Raw genomic sequence first — 20,860 nt, forward strand, 5'->3', positions numbered from 1 at the left:
AAATCCATTTTCACAGGTATTTAATAGTGTCCAAGCAGCACAAAATTCAACATAATATTACAGTAGTTCACCTTTTAAGTACACTTATTGGTGGTAGCCTATCATTATCTCCATAATTTGCAGTGATACGATATTGGCCTTTGGACTGAATTTAAAGTATTATTTTAGGTCTATCAACTATAAATGAAGCGAGGACATTACAACTTGAAAACACACCCATCAGCATGCCACAGATGGATTTTTCAAAGGTAAATCTAGGAGGCATGTAGTAGTAAAACATTATACAACCATGTAAGATCCTGAACTCTGCAACAGGCTTATTAAAACTGCTCAAAAAAACCTCAAGTACATTAATTATTGGATTACGAGGCAACAAACCAAGATGAGTATATGCTGCCAACATAAAGCTGATGGGGAAAAAAAAAAGCATACACAATTCTGGAGTTCAACAGAGGATAAATTTCCAGCGAAGATAAAATAAGGTGACTGTGGTACGTCAGACCAATAATCAGTCTAGTGCAGCATCCACAGATGAACTGCAAGGAACCATCTTAAGTTTGTTCTGAATTTGCTTCCTGATAGTTTCAGTTGATGCTCCCAAGCTCTGGCAGTGGAAGAGACAGGGAGCAATATGTTCTAAAAGCAGAAATATTAATACCATCTCAGCAGATTTGATCTACAGCATTCTAGAAAATTTCCCTGTGTTCAAAAAAGATAAATAAATTCAGAAGAGAACTGCAGGGGTAAGAGGAAAGAAGAGCCTCTCTTGCAAAAGGAAGTCAAAACAGCTCAAATTATTTAGCTTAGCAAATCAAAAGCTAGTATGACTATTTTCTACAAGCACCAACAGAACAAACACCAGGGAAAGAGAAGAGCTATTTCAGCCTAACAACAATGTTGACAGACAAACAAATGTGTGTAAATTTAGACTGAAAATTTAAAAAAGAATTTCAAGAATCAGAAAATTAGGCTCTTGCATAGTATTTAAATGAAAATAGTAGAGGCAAAAGAGCACTTTTAAGTACTCTTTTTTATCACTTTAAGACAGGGATTTTCATAAATGTGATGACATTACCTGTATCTATGTATCTGTGACATCAGTGCCTGCAACATGAAGGGATAGGCTTCAAAAACAGTATAAACTCTCACGTAAACCTATGTATTCTTTTGTGTTCTCTCTAAAAGACTCTGCACAGGATTTCTGAAAGCAATTTCTATCCGAGTGTGACAGACCAATACCAATTATTTACTATAAAGAGCTAAACTGTGAAACAAAGGGCTATGCCCTTGAGGCACTTCTGGATAAAAGTATTTGGGAAAGCTTGGGTAAAAGATTGAACTAACTTCTTAAGGTTTTGAGCTACAGCATCCCTACTGTCCAGACAGGAGGCAAACACACTCTAAGTGAAGAGTGTAACTACAGACCCAAAACCCACAGGCAGTATTTGGAATCTGGCCAGCTTCAACAACATAAATACATGTGGGATTCAGTGCTTGGATTCTCTCTAGAGAATCTCAATTTTAAATTTTAATTAATGAATGCAATGCAATTTTTTAGCAGATATATTTAATTTCTTAAAAACCAAACCCAACTATTATGGTCTTTCAGATTATAGTTTGGCTTTAATTTCAGCATTACTCTAACAAGACAAGTACTAACACCGCAGGTATGTCAGTATCACCTAACATTACAACTAAAGCTTCCTGTCCTCATACAAACAAGCTTTCCTTTACACAAAGGTAACTGCTTTTCAAAACTCAACTTATGAAATGATTTTCTCCTAAATTTGAAGTAAAGTTTTATTTTAGCAACGCCCAGAAAAGAAAAATGAAAAGAGTAAAAGAGTAAGAATATTCACAAAAAGTCAGTAGCATTACACATTCTGTGATATGCTTCCAAAACTTTATGTAAAAAATTAAAATGGCTTTGAAGCAAAAAAAAATAAATGGTTATTTGTAACTTTCTGTTAACAAACCATTTAAAGAGGCAACAAACAAACAAACAAAAAGAAAAATCGACACCCCCAAACCCAAACGCCACAGAAATGAGACTGGATATCACTTTTTAAATAACTTTCGATGTCTCATGCCCAACATTCATTGCCACCCACAGCATAGTACCAAAAGAATGAACAGCTCTCTGACCTCAAGAACTATCAATAATATGCTACAAGAAAAACAGGCGTTCAGGAGCCACGGTGGTTACATTAGAAAGGGTATTTTAAAGAGTTTTATAATGCTACGCTACCATCTCAAGTTCTCTAAAAGCAGTATGCTCCAAGTAATTGTTCACAGCATTTTTTTTTCCAAAGATGTTCCCACCACCCACATTCAAATGGATAGAAGCATGCAATTTGCCTTCTGCTGCGTCATTTATTTAGTTAGTAGGCTTCTAACTCAGACTTACTCTTTTTTCCAAAATACATATAACAGCCACTGTCACCTATTATTTTGAAATGTTCTTAGTTCTCATAAAGCCCATGAATGCCAATTTTTCTCTCCAAAACAGAAATGTTATCAACAAGATCAGAAGAAAATGACAAAAGAAGAAACAGATCCAGCAAAACGCAGCATTACCACTGGATTCTGCTGTCATTTTTGTGCAGGACTCAAGAATCAAATAACTAACTAATTACCCATTTTCATCAACCCAAGTCTAAATCTGGTGTGGTATTTTAAAATTTGAAAAGCACTATTTTCAGTATTGATGTCCTAACGCTATTACTCGCTTTCACTATCAAAAAGCTATCACTGTCTAAAGCTGTATGACTATAGTTAAAGCTACGGATAGTGGTATCACTATCACTGTTTTTGTAAAGTTTATCTGAAAATGTCATATACCTTTTAAATAGAAACTGTAGCTCTAGGTTGGTGAAACAGGTTTTCAGAGTGACGTGCTAAGCATAAAAATACTAAGTGAAAAGACCTTTGTCAATAAAATTTAACACATAGTTTGTTATCAAGTGGAATCTTGTGCGAGGCCTTCCAGAAGGCTTAGAGCAACTAAATAGCATCCTGAAAACAGGAAATACATGTAACCACAGTTCTGTCCACAAAGATCTGACAACAGTCACTGGGAAGCAGCTGTTAGTACTCTAGCTGCATAAGGGGCAGCTGTACTCTGTAGTCAAGGTATTGAGCAAAAAAGTTATGAATCGTTATGTTAGTAGTGATGCAATGCAGAAAGACTTTCCCTTGAGAAATGTTGTGAGCCTGACTGCTAACATGATCAAATGAAAGAACACTTCTGTGCCTCAAGAAAATCACTATGATTTATTTAGCACTGACTTGTACAGGCAGGAGGAAGGCTCAGGGACACCTAAGCCACTACAACCATCAGCAGTTGCATAAGACAAGGATGACGTGCAAATCTCAAAGTTGGTGTAGACAAGTAGATCATTGGGTATGGGAAAAAAACAAGTTTAGAAAAAAGCAGAGCTGAGTCTTCCTGGAAAGCAGCCTAAGAACTGAGCCATAGGAATGCCACGGGCAGCTCCTCTTCAGTTGCAGTGGCAAAATGAGTACATGTACATTACACACCTGAAAAGAGGGAGTGTCACTCATGGAAGTCAGAGTTCAAGTTATGTCCATAGGCACACCAATTTCATTCCCCGGTTTTAAAAGTCTTGCTAGACCAGTCTGGAAGGACACAAGATACCACAGAACAAAGTTCACTGAATAAACCAAAATTTTGTGCTGTTAACATTGAATTTTCAGGGGAGGGGGATGACAAAAGAAATAATCCTTTCTCTTACTACAACAATCTGAGTAGGTGTATTCCAGGGGGATGGCATGTGGCAAAAGCTGTCACTAGCTAAAGGATACTGTGTGATTCTCAAAATTTCTTTCCCCCTCCTGAAAACTCTGCTATAGTTTAAAAGGACTTTTGCATTGTGCATTCAAAACTCCCCCTAAAAAGCTGGGCTTGTATCTTATCCATTTCCAGGACTCATTTACAACCACTGGCACCCACCTACTCCATGACCTCATGTGCCAGATGCAACTAACTGGTCAGTTTGTATCCGACATACATGTTCGCAGGTAAGGCAAATATCACATACCCCTTTGCTATAATAGGAGGTTTGCAATTTAGTGCCACCTCAAGACCAAAAAACAATGCCACTATAAGGTGTACTTCTTAACCCAAGTTTAGCATTGCAAGCCTTCTCCATCCTGTGATCTCCTTTCCCTCACCTACCATATAGCCTGATGGAAGCAAAACCTTTCACGTTTCAGAGGCCTGTATTTAGAGTGCACAATTAATGGGGACATTTGTGTCCCAAATGTGAGCTACTTGGGAGATCCTCCTTCCACTGGTTACAGTAGTTTTAAACATGTGAAAGAAGATAAGCATGTAACTTCCTGATTTAATTATGTGGCCCAAGCTATATGCTACCTCCAACCCTGCTGCATACCTGGGCTGTCTTCTCTACCTTGTTGAGACACCTCCAGAAACACTATTTGGCTACTTACTCTTTCCTGTGTTAGAAATCTTCCCACTACCCACAGTCTGCTGTTTTCCATCTGCCCTTTCTTCCCTCCTCCCATTCCAATCACACACTTTTTGTTTTTTCTCCTTCCAGAACGTAAATGTAGAACTACTTCCAAGGCCTACACCTGTTACATATGGCAAAGTCTCACAGGACGGTTAAATTCAGCTCACTAGAGAAAGTTCTGGGTAACCGTATCTACAAAGCTTTTGTAGTGGTTCAGATATGCTTATAGGGTATGAGGTCTCAACATTTCATTCACTGCGAACACAGAACACAACTCAGACCTCTAAGAGCTCAGACATAACACTAGTCAAAAACTGAAGTCTTTTACATACTGCCTCCATAAAAGTAGCTGATACTAAATTAAAGGTATTTCCCCACAGATAATGCAGGTTACATGCACAGAAATAAAACACTAAATACTTGCATGATAGCATCCAAGAGAAAACTATTGAGGATCATTCTAAAATAGATGTGTATATAAAAAGTGCTATTACCACAATTAATTAGGTTATTTTTGCATATTTATTTGTATATTAGTTGAAAAGCACAGTAGTAGTCCTAAGGAAAGGTGGGGAATTTAATTAGTAATACTAAAAATAAACATTGTTTGAAACTCATTTTTCTAAAATTAATGAGTATGTGCCTCCCCCCCACCCACATCCTTTCATATCACTACATGCAAACTTATGACCAACACCTCACACATCACGACACTTACGTGACACGGGGCTAGCTAAGTGCATGCAGAATTCAAGATAAGCAGAGCTAGGAACGCTGCAGGCAAGGGGAACAATGGGGGGACACACATAAAAAAAATGAATCGTTTAACTTGCTGGAGAGGTTAGGAGGCCAACATCACAGAAGCAATGGAGCTTTAAGCTTTAACTGTTTCTAACCAGCCAAAGAAAAGAAAACTATACAGATCTACAGCCTCATACAGACATGTAATTGCAACTTCACGGGCACTCTTCTGCAGTAAATGCTACTTGGCAATGGAAACTTCACCTCTCATTTCAGCTCAATCCCCTGAGCAAGTGCTGTGCAATAGTGTCTCCCAAGAGGTATCCCTTCTCCAAAGCTAAGCGAATTTTCCTGTAAGTTCTACATGCAAAGCAAGAGGTCCAACCAAAGGGATAATCAAATGCCAAGATTGTGGTATATATGAAGGAAGAAAACAAAACATTTCATTTTTAATGTGCATTTCAAGGAGTAATACAACTCACCTTTACGCTAAGAGCCAAAATTATTCAGAAGTAGCAATTTAATTTAATTCCCTTATCTGACTGTGGAAGGAGAGGCAGTATCGTGGTACCTGCCCCAGTCATTTAGTGTCTGAATATGAAGTTACAATATGAAGTTACATAAATGTTGCATCATCTTAAGAAGGTATCTGTTGTTTAATAATGTTCTTCTACCTGCCATCGAAGTAATACTAGTCACTCCTCCTACAACGCAGATTTAATGCAGAAAGTATATTTTCTAATGTTTTGTCCACACTAAGTTTAAAAACAAGCAAAAACATAGTAGCTTATAATTAAAATGTAAGTTGATACAGCAGCTGCAACAGAGTAAAGAACTTACATAACTTGTAATATCCCTTTAATTAAGGGCAAGAAGCAATGGCTCTGAAAAATGTTTCTTTCCTTAAAAGCTATCACTTCAGAATAGTTTTAATCTAGAGAATATTCTCTCCTAATCAGAGTCAAATCCTGCGCAATCATGGTACAGTGCAACATTACATAGTTTTTCTGGTCATTTGAGATAACAAATAGCAAGATCACATTGACCTGGGCTCTAAGTTACATTACTTACAACAAGATTGAAGGCTGATTGGAATTTTTCATTCTTTAGAAAGCATGGAAGTTACTGAAAGCTGAAATTAATACAAGCAGTAACACAACAGCACATGAAGGCCCCAATTACAGACAGCATTGCTGTTTTACAAAAATCAGTTCTACCACGTTCTGTCTGCTCATACACTAGGGTAAGAAAAAATCATATACCTTGGTTCAACCCTCCAACTAGGGTAACACTAGAGAGCTCTAACAGGTTTTGATTCTGACATTGCACATAACAGTGCAATGATGCTAACAGAATAACTTCTGTCAGCATACACTGTGTAGGGATTGCTGAGGTAGAGAAAATGCCAGTACAGCTATAGCAGCAGACTACTGTCCAACTGAGATCTAAGTGTGAACATAAACACAAAGAGGTTATCTGAATTTGACAGTACACTCATTCTTAAACCCAGGTGCCAATATGTACAGGTACTAATAGCTACTACTCTTCAGTAATTTTTTTTATATTTAGAAAAGGGAATCACTGGCAAACAAGGTGCTAAGTGAAACAGGTAATCTACTTATGAAAACATGAGAGTTAATCAATTTCAGCAATGACATGACAAAAATCTGGAAAGGTTCTCAAATACTATAGAAAAATCATGAAAATGAAGTCATTGGAGCAGAAGTGTGTTCCTTCTCCTTTCCAGCTGTCTAAAGCCTGACAGACCTTAAGCTAGTCATTAATGAATTGCATTGAATCAGTTTGTTCCATTTTTGAGTTCTGATTGTGGAAGTGAGAAAGCCCTGAGGAAAAAGTTGTGAAATGACCTGTAGCTGGAACTTGTTTTCCTGTTTCAGTTGGTAAATCTGCTTACCCACTCCTCTTGAGGCACAGTTTCCTGGTATTAGAAAACTATACCTACCTGCGCTGAAGAATCTTTAAAATAAGTGAGTTCTAATGCATTGGAACCAGTGCTGCACTATTAAGGAAGCTTCACTCTAATCTCAATGCTTAAAAAAATAAAAATAAAAATCAAGAACAAATTAAAATAATCTCCAAATATCAACAAGCTCTCCCTAGAAGATCCCTGCTGCTTGTCTGGACAATCTAAAATACCTTTAATCACTAAATACAGAAACTGAAGCAGAGCAGTCAGGTAAAACCCATAGAGAGCTTGGGAGGGGGCAGGTGGTGTTGCCTTCTCAAGGAGCACAGAAGTCCTAAGCTGCTTCTCAGTTCCACAGGCGCCACATGTTCCCTGAATCCTGAGAGCTTCTTGTGCAAAATGAGTGCTCTTACCCATTTTCACTTTCTCAGGAAGGTCACTTTCATCTAGAAATCATAATAAAAATCACCCCTTCCATCATTCTCCCCAACCGAGTAGCAAATACTGGTCTGAAGTGGAGGGCATAAACTATTCCATTCTTTCAAACTACCAAGGACTTAGCTTAATTAGCAATTAAAAGTAAGTAGTACAAAAGATTCCTTTTTCACTGGATATAATGGAGTCGTCATTGTTCTCAGATTTTTGGCCACAATGCAAGCAAGCTCGAAGTTTGCAACTGACATTACAGGAAAACATCCTACCATTCAAAAGCAAAGAACAAGCTGCCACGGGGGAAGAAAATCAACTAATAAAGAAAAATACAACTTAAGATGACAGCATTTTTACTGGCAGGGAATAAATAGATTGCAATCTTCCAGTTCCAGCTTTTTCCTCACACAGTTTGGAACATGTCTACATTCCCAGATTAACTGAAGACAATCTTCAAGATTAGGCATCACAGTCCTACACAACAATCATACCCTCACCCTTACCACACACAATTATCTAAGGAATCTTTACACAACCTTCCACAATTCTTCCAACTGTCCCAAATACATCCACCTCCCCTACAATAGATTTCCATACTACAATACAGCTTTTGCTGTGCTTCCATTTTTTTTAACAGAGCAAATGTCTCCTTTCCAGGTTCCATTCAACCATTAATACTTTTTTCAAATTATTTATATCAAATAAACTTTTAAAGATGTCTTGTATTGAGACTACTCACAGAAAAAAACCTCCCACCAAGACAGCAAAGATGGACAGCGTATAACTAATCCCAGAAAAGTGTCAAAACTAACAAACTTTTTAACACATGAACTTGTAAATTAACAGAGCCCTTTTAAGGTTGAAAATGAGACTTTATTCTGCTCACTAGTTAACATGGACTCTGATGGTCTCTGTGATCTCATCTTACTTAGGCAACAAAAATGAACTCTACTGTAAGCATAAACACCTCTAAATCCTCCCCACATATAACCAGAAGAGGCATTAAAGCCATTTCAACTATTAATTTCTTCCACATAGTAACTACAGTTATGAAAGCCCTCCACTACAAAAACTTAACTTGCTAATTAAATTATGTGTGCTCCTATGCTAAAGGTATATTTGAGGATTTTCATAAAGAGGCCAGAAGAGGCTGGCTCAGACATGCATCTCTCTCATACTGTCTAATGCTTAGAGTTTTGTTTTCACGCACAACCTTTTTTTGTATTCATTTCCCCACCTCTTAAGCAAGGAATAGAGGACTACATACTGTTCTGATTCAAAATTAGCTGAACAGTTTCTAACTAGGGATTCTTCTTCAGAAATTATGAAAAGTAAAAGCTATACTCACCCTTTCCTTTGAATTAAGAAAGGAACAAACAAACACTCACTTCTTCTTAACAACAAGCAAAAAAAAAAAAGAAATTTGGTTAAGAAGCAAAAAAGACCCTTAAGCCTAATTTGTTGATCTTTTTAACACTTGAAATCAGATAGTCCTTCAATGAGTTTTGTAGTCTCCCATCTTTGAAAATTTGTACTGTTCAAGTGTTAATGAAATCACAAATTCAAAGACTCTGCCCTTCCAACCATTAAAACCCAGGAGAGATTAAAAATACTCAGGAAACAACACGTTTCTGTGCACCACACCAAAGACTTAAGAATACATAACGTTTTAAGAACCATGGTGTGTATAACCTACCTTTAGTTACTATATTTGTAACATGCCCAGAAGCTCCATTAAAGTTTACCAACCAATGTGCTCAATTTTTGTACTTCTTTATTCTTCCCAGTATCATTCCACTTTTTCTTTCCTACCAGAGATTGCTTATGATATGCTTTATGATGCTATATAATGGATGTTCTCCAGTTTTCTTATCCTTCCACTTTATCTTACGCTCTTTCTACACTTTGTTGCATTAAACTATACCGTTAACATTCTCTAGACCAGCATCATTCTCCCTCACACAGGCTTTCAATTCCATATTTTATTTCTTGCCCTTTTAACATATCCACCTGCATCTTCCATACTTGCTCAGCTTTCTTTATCCTTCAAGTCTAAAGGCAGCAAAACATGACATGAGAACAGACACATGACAGTTCTTGGCCTTCATTTTCATCTTGAGGGAAGAGCAGCAGCAGTAGGTTTCTTTACTCTTCCCCTCCTTGGCGGGTAAGGAGGGAAAAGGGAAGCAGCAGTAGGAGATAAAGACATAGACAATGCAGCCAAGGCTTCTGTTAAAGGAGCAGCTTCCTCTACCATGCCTTACTCTTCTTTAAAAAATGGGAGAGAGCAGAGGCACTGTTATATTCAGAACTTACAGCATGTAACTCTTATTAAGCTATTTGACACCCTCCTCAAACCCTCCTCAATTTTGTTATCTCTATTTTGTTCCTGTTTACCTTGTTTTTAATACCTTTTGAGGCAGGGTCCAGCACCATCAACAGCTTAAATGCTACGTTAAGTTAGCAGTAACAGTTAGGGGGTATCCAGGAACAAGATTCAGGTAGCTGCTGGAAAGAATATGTATGCTATGATTTCCACTGCCGCCCCTGTCTGCATCACTGTGTCACCCATTTAATTCCTTGGTTTCCCACTCTTCCTCACATCTAATCCTATAAGCATCCTTTTTCAACCTTTCCTCCACTTCCTTTAACTGCATATCTCTTCCTTTTGTTGTAACACTATAATCTGAAAAACCTTCCTAGAAGACTGTTTCTCCTCTTCCCCAAAATCAAACGGAGGCCTCATTTTCAGTAGGCATAGATTCAAACATAATTCATGAAGTACTAAACCTAGATCCCTCAGCATCTTTCCTTCATTCAGAGCCATGTCTGCAATGACATAGAACAGCTTCATAAAAAAGACTGAGTTTTCTTCTACAGTCCTTGTTACATACATTCTGGCATTCTCTGCAGCTACACATATGTTCAGATCTGAACCTGTCCTAAGTCTTCTAGTGACAGACTAACTTCACTAAATACTCGGTCTTCCTCCAGAGAAAGTAATGAAGCTGGGCCACTGTGCTCATTCCATCCCTCCTCTCCAAAGAGAAATATAATCCTCGCAACCTGTGCTTCCAAAATATATGTAATTCCATCCCCCGTAAGAAAATAAGGGAGCAAACCTTTCTGCTTCAGCAATAGCTTTATAAATATTCCATACAGAAACAGCATCACACTAAGCAGAACCCACCCTAGCCTTCCAAATCTCTCTCAAAGCACCTCTACAGTCTATTCTGAGCCTGCACAACAAACTGTATTCATAGAATCATAGAATACCAGGTTGGAAGGGACCTCAAGGATCACCTGGTCCAACCTTTCTTGGCAAAAGCACGGTCTAGACAAGACGGCCCAGCACACTGACCAGCCAAATCTTAAACGTGTCCAGTGTTGGGGAATCCACCACTTCCCTGGGGAGGTTGTTCCAATGGCTGACTGTTCTCATTGTGAAAAACTGTCCTCTTGTGTCCAATTGCAATCTCCCCAGGAGTCACTTGTACCCATCACCCCTCGTCTTTTCCATGTGATTCCTTGTAAAAAGGGAGTCTCCGTCTTCTTTATAGCCACCCTTTAAAGACTGGAACATGGTGATAAGGTCTCCCCTAAGCCTTCTTTTCTCAAGGCTGAACAAACCCAGTTCTCTCAGCCTTTCCTCATATGGCAGGCTTCCCAGTCCTTTGAGCATCTTTGGGGCCCTTCTCTGGACCTTCTCCAGCCTGCCCACATCTTTTTTGTATAGCGGGGACCAAAACGCAACACCGTATTCCAGGTGTGGCCTGACAAGCAGCGAGTAGAGTGGAATAATGACTTCTTTATCTCTGCTGGCGATGCCCTTGTTGATGCAGCCCAGAGTCCTGTTGGCTTTCTTTGCCGCAGCAGCACACTCTTCACTCCTAGTGAGCTGCTTGTCCACCAGGACCCCCGGGTCCCTTTCCCCAGAGCTGCTCCCCAGCTGGGTAGATCCCAGCCTGTGCTGCACTCCTGGGTTACGTTTTCCCAGGTGCAAGGCCTTACATTTGTCTTTGCTGAACTTCATAAGGTTGTTAGCCCACTCTTCCAGCCTGCAGGGTGGCTCTCCCTTCCAAAGTGTCCACTTCCCCACTCAGTTTGGCACCATCGGCAAACTTCATCGGGGTACACTTGATCCCAACATCCAAATCACTTATGAAGATACTAAACAGTGTTGGGCCCAATATCGATCCCTGGGGGACCCCACTCGTGACAGGTTGCCAGTTTGAAAAGGAGCTATTTACCACCACCCTCTGGGTGCAGCCTGTCAGCCAGTTCCCCACCCACCGCACAGACCGCTTGTCTGGACCGTAACGCATCAGTTTCTCTAGGAGGAGGCTGTGGGAAACCCTATCAAAAGCCTTGGAGAAATCCAGGTAGACAATGTCCACCGCTTGCCCCATATCAATTGAGCAGGTTACTTTGTCGCAGAAGGCCACCAGGTTTGTCAAGAACAATTTGCCCTTGGTGAACCCCTGCTGGCTTTTCCCAATCAGGCACTTCATTTGACTTGTGATAGCCCCCAGGAGGATTCGTTCCATAACTTTCCCAGGGACTGAAGTAAGACTGATGGGCCTATCATTTCCTGGATCCTCCTTTAAGCCCATCTTGTAGATGGGGGTGACATCAGCCTTCTTCTAGTCTTCTGGGATGTCCCTCAGTCTCCACAGCTTCTCAAAGATCATGGAGAGCGGCCTCGCAATAACGTCAGCCAGCTCTCTTAACACCCTTGGCTGGATTTTGCCAGGGCCCATCGATTTGTAGGGGTCAAGCTCCTGTAATAGTGCACATACCAACTCTTCCTTCACTGACGGTGGGTCTGTGTTTGCATCATCCTGGATTTTTGCTCCCAAGGCCTGGGGCCCAACAGTGCTGGTAAAGACAGAGGGGAAGAAAGCGTGGAGAACCTCTGCCTTCTCAGCATTGTTGGTGACTAATTCACCTCTCCTGTTTAACAGCAGGCCAATATTTTCCTTCTGTTTCTGCTTGTTGTTTACGTACCTGAAGAATCCCTTCTTATAGTTTTTGACATCTCTGGCCAATTTCAATTTGAGCTCAGCTTTTGCTTTTCTAGCTGCATCTCTGCATGCCCTGGCAATGCCCTTGTAGTTCTCAATAGGTATTTGTCCGCTTTTCCATCTCTGCTATGCTTCTCTTTTGGTTTTGAGCAGACTCAGAAGCTCACAGTTAAGCCAAGGGTGTGTCTTGCTCTGCCTACTTCCCTTATTTTTAAAGGGGATGAACTGTTTTTGTGCTTCCAGGAGAGCGTTCTTGAAAAACCCCCAGCACTCGCTAGCTCCTTTATCCTCCATGGAAGCTTCCCACAGAATCCCTCCTAACTGAGCTCTGAGCAAGCTGAAGTTTGCTCTTCTAAAACCTAAAACCTTTGTCTTAGTACTAACCTTCAGTATTGGTTATTTAAAACTAATGAGTTTTCCATTTTTACTAGGTTATTTTTGATCTGAATCAGTCCCCCAGCCTGATTCATCACACAGGCCCAAAAATGGTTTCACTAGCACATATGAGAAGCAACAGAGTACCTAAAATTCTGTTACCTAGAGGAAAAATACATAAAACTAAAGCCTTAACTTCAATTCATTATCCTACTCTAGATTCTTGTGCAAGTAAGTTTTCGAATCATAAGACAATGAAAACAGTGCTTAAATAAAAAGTTAAAATGGCAACTGCAATGGAAGTAATGTAATACTACCAAAAAAATAGAGAACTTCTGGCTCTATTTTAAAAGCCATTGCACTGGATCTTTTGACTAATGCTGAAAATTATATCCTGAAATTGTTCAGAATTTTTAAATTCTCAAAATGCAAGCAGAAATGTACTGTAAAGCACATTCACAATTCAATCTGCTTTAGACTTTAATACCCATCTATATTGAGAAATGAATCATAATCCTCAAAACGCCACTGTAAGAAAAGGAAATGACTTAAAGCCATTTTAACAAACAACAATTAATTTAACAACTTACCACAAAGGAAATTCATATATAGACATAAAGTGTTCTGGTTGTAATTCATAACACACTTTTAGTCACTCCCTTTACAAAACTATAAATGAGCTCTTAATTCTATATCTTAATTAAACAAGCTTCTTCCATGAATGCTACGTAGCAAATGCAAGAACCATAAAGGAAACTATTTTGTCAAAACAGCTGATGGTAATCCATGCATCCTCTCATACTCTAAAGTGAAAGCATCTGAGAAAGAATATTGTTTACCTCCCAAACATGCTTAAGGGGCTTTTTGTTCATTAACACAGTCTTTTATTTACATAAGGAATACTTTGCTATCATTCTTTACATACAAAGAATAGTATTCAGTATCAAGAATAATAGCTGATCCACTGCAAAATGTTGACAGATACTCATTTTAAAAATGTAGCATTCAACAAACTTCATTAGGTCCACAAGCAAACTATCAAATGGCCCATACTACTTTTGACAGTAGAACTACTCTTGAAATCAAGCTTTGAACAGACTAGTCTTGAAACAGGCCAGTCTTGAAAACAGCTTTTCCACAAGAGGAATTACAACTACTACGGCTATTTCTTTATGTGCCTATCTGTAAATCAGACACATATAATAAAATATTTTATTATTTTCTCTTGCTTTACAGAACTTCCCTGGTCCAACAAACTCAGATTAGACTATATCAAATGCAGTTCCTCTCTTTCCTCATAACAAAAATGTTCTGCAAGGTACCAAGACTATCCTCTCAGGTACACCTATACAAATCCTGGCAGCCTTCTGTAGTGCTCCATACAGGTCTACTTAGTTCAATTTTGTCTGGTTTTAACTACAAAGCAGTATTCTGCTAGTGAACAAGATTAACATTGTTAATATTTGTAACAAAGGCAGTCAACTGGTCTTTATAGTTTAATGACACCTGAAGTTTAATGAGCATCACTTCAATTTTTAATTGTGAAGATACATTGTTCAAATGTTACATTTCAAACACCATAGCTGCAGAACCTCACCAAGAAGGGAAGTTAAAACAAAAAGTAACTTACATGAGTTGTACATGTAAAACACAAGATAGGTGTGAAACTAAAGAACTGGAAGGTATATACATATACCTGTATGCCTTCAGAGTGAGCACGATAATGCTCAGCTTCTGGAATTATCTGAACCAATACTAAAACCTGCCACCTAGCTCAGATATGTGTTCACCTCAGACTCACAGCCCATCTGCTTAATTCATTTCTGCAGAAGGTGATCTAAACCCTTTACAGCAGTAACTAGTTTTTACACAACTATTTCAGTATTCTCAAACTACAAATACACGCATTTCCTTCCCTTTCAGTCTGTTGAAAATACTGTGAAATCCCTCCCATTACCCCAAAATTGTATCAGTTGAGGACCAAGAACAACAGTATTTGTTCACTAACCAGAGATCGACCTCAAGTTTAACTCATGAATCTGTAAGGCTGGAAACCAAAGATTAATTTATCCACAGAACGTAATTATACCTAATTCTCAGTGGAATAAAGAACAACAGTGGGCTACAGCATATAATTCTGGTACTGGAAAGTCTTGTGACAAATGTTAATCAGTGTAAAATCACTTTAGCCATAAACATTTTCCATGACTCTCCTTAATTTTGTATCATCTTACTAATGTAATGAAAACAAATGATTCTACACACACAGTTATCCAACTATGAAACATCTACTCTTTTCTAAAATGGTATAACAAACATATGGTATAGCTTTTAAATGATGCTTTCAACACTTATTTCAGATGGTATCAACATTTGCAGATAGTCTTACCTCTATAATTATCAAGTCCACTCAACCCACTACAGTGAACAAACAGCTATAAAGGCTGGCAAGAGGCAGAGCGCCATGCTTTTCACGAGCAGAAAGCACACCTGAATACTATGTATAGACGAAAACTTTAGATTGTCTATTTTTTCTTCACATACAGTATCTGAGATTACCTGCATTGAAATTTGACAGCTAGAGTCCATGAGTATTGTGATACATAAATGGATCAATGGAAGGATTTCAGTGTTTAAATTAGTGGAATGGAATTGAAGGAGAACAATTGTGTCCCATCCTTGCCACAGGTTTTCTTCACACTTTCAAAAATTAAATAATTTATCAGAACCTCTATTCCTCAGCTGCTAAAAAACAATAATACTTCTCTCTCTTCTTCACCCTGAATTGCTGCCTGCCTTGTCTGTTTGATTATTAAGTCAGTAGGGCATGAATTATCTTAAGTCTCTGCATATGTATCACTTAAAGAAATGGACCACTTCAGCCTCCAGACTCAGTAGACCAGTACTTAGAAGCTACAATATGTAACATTTATTCCATAAGAAACATGAAAAGCTACTATAACAAAGAAAATCTTATATTGTATTCCCTATTAATAGTCTCCTGATAGCGAACATAAAGCTTACTGAAATGCAAATACCGATATGCTAGCTGTCCTGCAATCTTAACTACATCTCTACAAAGGCAGGTTGTTCATAGAGATGAGGTCCAGCCTTGCCTTTTCATTAACATATTAAAATGACAACTGTAACATTTGTAACTTCATCAATTTCTTTGCCTTCAGGAAGTAGTAACAACACTGCACTTTAAACTTAAGAAACATCCAGAACATCCAAGAATGCATGTTTTGAGCAATAAAAAACACTATTTTCAAGAAATATGCCTTGAACAACAGTTTTGAAAGTATCAAAACATGCCAAGTATCTCATACTTAAACTAAAAGTACTGTGTAATGTACATTTAAAAAAAAAAAAAGTTGTTTTTAATACCAGATGAAGTACAAAGTATTGCAAACCTATAAATAAGTCTTTAAGTACCAGGATACGTAAATATCACATAGACTGTAACTGCAAAGTATTCAAAGTATAAACATGGTATAAGCATGCACTATAGAATGTGTCATCCATTACACCTTAACTGGATCTTAAAAAACCCTACCCTACTAACATAAAGCCCAAATTGCATACAGAAAAATACTGATCTTAAAAAATCTATACGTCAGTCCCAATTACCCAATAAACACACCTAACATTTTTACTTCAAATCTTTTCACTTCCAGACACCTTCAAAAAAGGCTAGAAAACCAGTTCCACCCATAACACAATTTACAAAATTTTAACCAACTTCAACTTGTTCCACATTAACAGACAGTATGCTAGATAATAAAGAAATAAGAATGCAGAATGTATTTTAAAAAAACATAAAGGAATGGCTCAGATACAAATTTACAGAAATTGGAGAGGCTGCCCACTTCCTGGAATGCTTCACAAATGTCTCATGGTACCAATTCCCAGTTTCTCAATTCCCAGCACAGCCATTATATAAGGCAAACACTGTAATTCTTTTTAAAGCAATATTTCTTTGTTTTGATGAAAATAAATTAAGCCAAAATGTTTCCAAAGTTATTTTTTAAAAAAATAAATTTAATACACCTGGACTAATCTGCTAAAATGTTTTCCTGCATAATTATTTTTCTAGCAGTCTGTTATAATTAAAACTGAGGATATTTAATTATAGATTAGTAGAAAATTAACATTAATGTCAACACTAAAGGGACAAAGTCAATATATACTAATTCACACTGTCTGGAACTATTTCTAAACAAGCAACACCTACAATTATAAGAAAGATGAAAGAATATTGTCACTGTGCACTTATTTTGTATGCTTAATAAAAGCACAGATAATCACTTTGTTAATTTTGTCAACACATGTGGCCTTTACACAAAGGAAATACCGTTTTTAAAATCAGCTGGAAAACAAAAGGGCTGCAAAACCACAAGAAGTAACACAGAGACCAAAAACTGGCATATTGCATGGAACTACTTCGCCTCTCTTTAAATCGACTTCAACATCAATACTTTTAAATGGAAACCTGCTTCAAATTTTGTCTACAGGATATGACAAACTGATTAAACTCAATGAATAGGAATTAACAAGCATCTTATACCCAATACATTAGACCAGCTACACCAACCTAAATCTGCATAGAAGCCAAATAATTATAGCTTATGAAACGAAGGTTTGTCACTGAAGGAAAGTCAACTTTGGCTAAACGCTGGAAGTACCATTAAAAAAAAAAAAGGAAGGAAGGAAGAAAGAAAGAAAAAGGAAATGCTTTGCAATTCACTTCCAATACAATGGATGTCCCCCCTCTCCCTCCCCAAGTAATCTTTAAGCTTCACCTCCTTTGAGAACATCTTCCTGGGAGAAAGAGACATCAAGATAACAGCAGGGCTTTTGTTTTGGGGGTTTTTTTTGCTCCTTCACATTAATGTTCTTGTCAAGTACAGAAGCATAGCAGCAAGCACTTTCTCCTATACAAGACTGGCTACATTGGATTTTCAGCATTTCAACCAGTTTGAAATGTGACCTCTCTTTCAATTTCCCTCTCCTCTCCCCCAAAACCACACTAGCTGCAAACTACGATTTTCAAGCTCATTTTCTGCAAAATAAATACAAAATTTTTTGCAACAGAAAATTCTATTCCTCTGTCACACATACTGACAGTGTGTACACCATTACAGGAAAGTTTGATTTCTTCTGGCTTATCACATATCCAATACATTGAGCAACAATACAATATTCCTGACCTTTAGTCTATATTGTCAATAATTCATAAAATTGTATAGATCTGATGTCTTATCTGCTCTTTTGATTTCCTACGCCCAGCAGCAGGACTCAGTTTAGTTCACGATACTACAGCCACACATCCTACAAAGCAGAACTACCAAAAAAGGGGGACTGCAGTCCAGAGCTGGAGCATGAATAAAACCCACAACTACGTTAAAGCTCTAGACACGAAGCTTCCTCCATCCCTGAAAGAGATCCCAGATTTCTTCTTACTAAACTCTGTCAGGGTGTGGCTTCATTAAACCAGAGTTCCCACTGCAAAGGCTTCATGAAATCTCCTGGTTGGCCTGCAAGCGGCTTGAGCCGACGCACTGCCTCCTGCCGAGGGAATCCCAGTAAAAACCAGGTAGTACCTCCTCGTATTGAGGCACCGAATTTAAGCCCACAACAGAATCCTGCTGCTGCACAGGTACTTCGCGGGTAACGGAGCGGCTCCCTCAACACTTGTAACCCAGGACTTCACCTCCCCCCACCCCTCAGTCTCCTCAGACATGTACACTGCTCCTACCACCTTAACCACAGGTAACCAGGGAACACCGTCAGGCGCCCACAGAAGAGACGCTGCTACAGCCTGCCTTTTTAGAAGGTTCAATAGCAGGTGTACTATTCTCACATATACCGATAAATTTTTGCCTGTGTGAAGGATTCCTCTGGAAACATGACTCAATGGTTTTCCTTACCTGCTATACCTGCATATAAATCTCACGTTACTTTATAATGCACTGGCTTGTAGATTCTTAAATCAGTCAGTTAGGATTTCATAATTATGGAGTCTAGGGTCTTTGTTAGCTGTTGGTGCTCCATGCACAAAAGGAAAGATTTTGTTACTACCGCTGTAAAACCTATTAATTAAACGCACGTATGTATGACCATACTTTCTACAATAAAAGCAACTGTTGTATGGAATTAAAGCGATCTGCTAGATTAATTACTCTAAACCTTCCCATACAGTGTAGATTGTATGAAGCTTCACACACACAGAAAAGGAACCCTTTAAGTAAAAAACATCTTAAAAGTAACAACTTCTTATTTATTGATAACAGTAATTGAAACACGTGCACATTCCCTGAAACTAAAAAGCACAGACAAAAACCGAAGCTGGTTCAAGCCAAGAAATTCCTCTCAAACATCTCTGCACCGAACAGTAACATTTTAATCTTCATACTTCCTTAACAATCTACTAATCTACTTTTCTCAGAGACAAGTTTTATGAAGAATATGCTTCATGAGTTAGTGTGCAATTCATAAATGTCCAAAACATTGTCAGAAAACTGAGGCGAAATAGCAAAATATTTCTTTTTTTTTTTTTTTTTTTTTTAGTATTTGCTGCATGGATTCATGCATTGATACAGCAGGAGAACATACAATGTTATTTCTAGAAATATACTTCAAAACTATCAAAATGCCCCACAACTTCACTGATCTCAAACAGACTGTATATACTAAAACTTTAATTGACTGGCATAAAAAAGAGAATGTATTATATGTAAGAAAGGACTCAAAACAACTAATATGCTGAATTGCTCCCTGCATTACTTAATTTTACAGTACGCAAAATAAAACTTAACCTAGTGATGTTATGCCACAGACAATCTAATTAACTATGATGCTTTTATTTTCTGTCTGGCAACCTTAAGCCTTATCCCATATATGATTCTCTCTAATATTTCCGATAGCCTCAACAGCATTCACAGAGCAGACATTAATTCTGGTCCACTAACAGTTAATGTACCTTATTTAACTGGTCTGACATGTCACTCCCCTACCTTTTTGATTTATCGCAAGCACTTTTATAAATAACTCTGAAAATGAAAAGGAAACCACGAGATTTTTTAAAATGTAAGCACAAAGAAAAGTGTACTTGCTTTCCCTTCCATTCCTCCCCCCTCCCCCCACGTCCTGACATTGAGCTTTTCCAATCGTGCCAGAAATAAACATCCAAACACAAGTACGGGCCTAGGCTACCGAATTCAACACGCTTTAGAGTTAGGTCTTCAGATCAACCAAGACCAGCAACAGAAAAAAATTACTGACGTGCAAATATCAGCATACAGCACGGGCACAACAATAGGACGAACAAAGTGTCAAATGCAACGCTGCCGACAGGAACAAGTCAGAAAGCAGGAACACAGTCCCCTGCTTCAACCGTGGGGTATTTTAAAGACAGTTCGACTTATGCCGTTACCCAAACGTTTTCTTCGCGTTTAGTCTTTAAATACAACTGGCAGGCACTCAGCCTGCACAGCCTTTGTCAATAGCTTACGGACGGGCAGCAGAATGTGCTACAGGTTGATAAGAAGGACACCGGCGCTGCAAACGCCCTGCCTGCAGCAGGAAAGCACCCAGAAAGAACTTGCAATGCGCAGGAGACTTTCCCTCAACGTTCACCGGGGGCTTCACGCTCCAGGCGACGTGCATATTCGTTCCCGGTATTTGTTTCGTGTTTACCTCCCCCCCCTTCTCTTTCTCCTCCCTGTCCGGCCATCTTGGGCCGACAGGAGCAGCCATTACTTAACTAAATGACAGAGCCAACAACTTTTCACAGAAACAAACATCTCTCTCGAAAGACCGGGCAGGCTCCGGCAACCTGCGGGCCGTCCCGCTCCCTGTCAAGCCGC

The 20,860-nt window shown here is 38.6% G+C and overlaps 1 protein-coding gene across 18 annotated transcripts in view; it reads right to left on the reverse strand.

The window, feature by feature from the left end:
* KDM6A (lysine demethylase 6A) overlaps nucleotides 1–20,860 on the reverse strand; it is a 161,888-nt gene that overhangs the window by 139,520 nt on the left and 1,508 nt on the right. The gene's annotated exons all lie outside the window — the stretch shown is intronic.

This window comes from Mycteria americana, chromosome 1 (genome assembly GCF_035582795.1).
Source record: "Mycteria americana isolate JAX WOST 10 ecotype Jacksonville Zoo and Gardens chromosome 1, USCA_MyAme_1.0, whole genome shotgun sequence".
Taxonomy (NCBI): Eukaryota; Metazoa; Chordata; class Aves; order Ciconiiformes; family Ciconiidae; genus Mycteria; species Mycteria americana.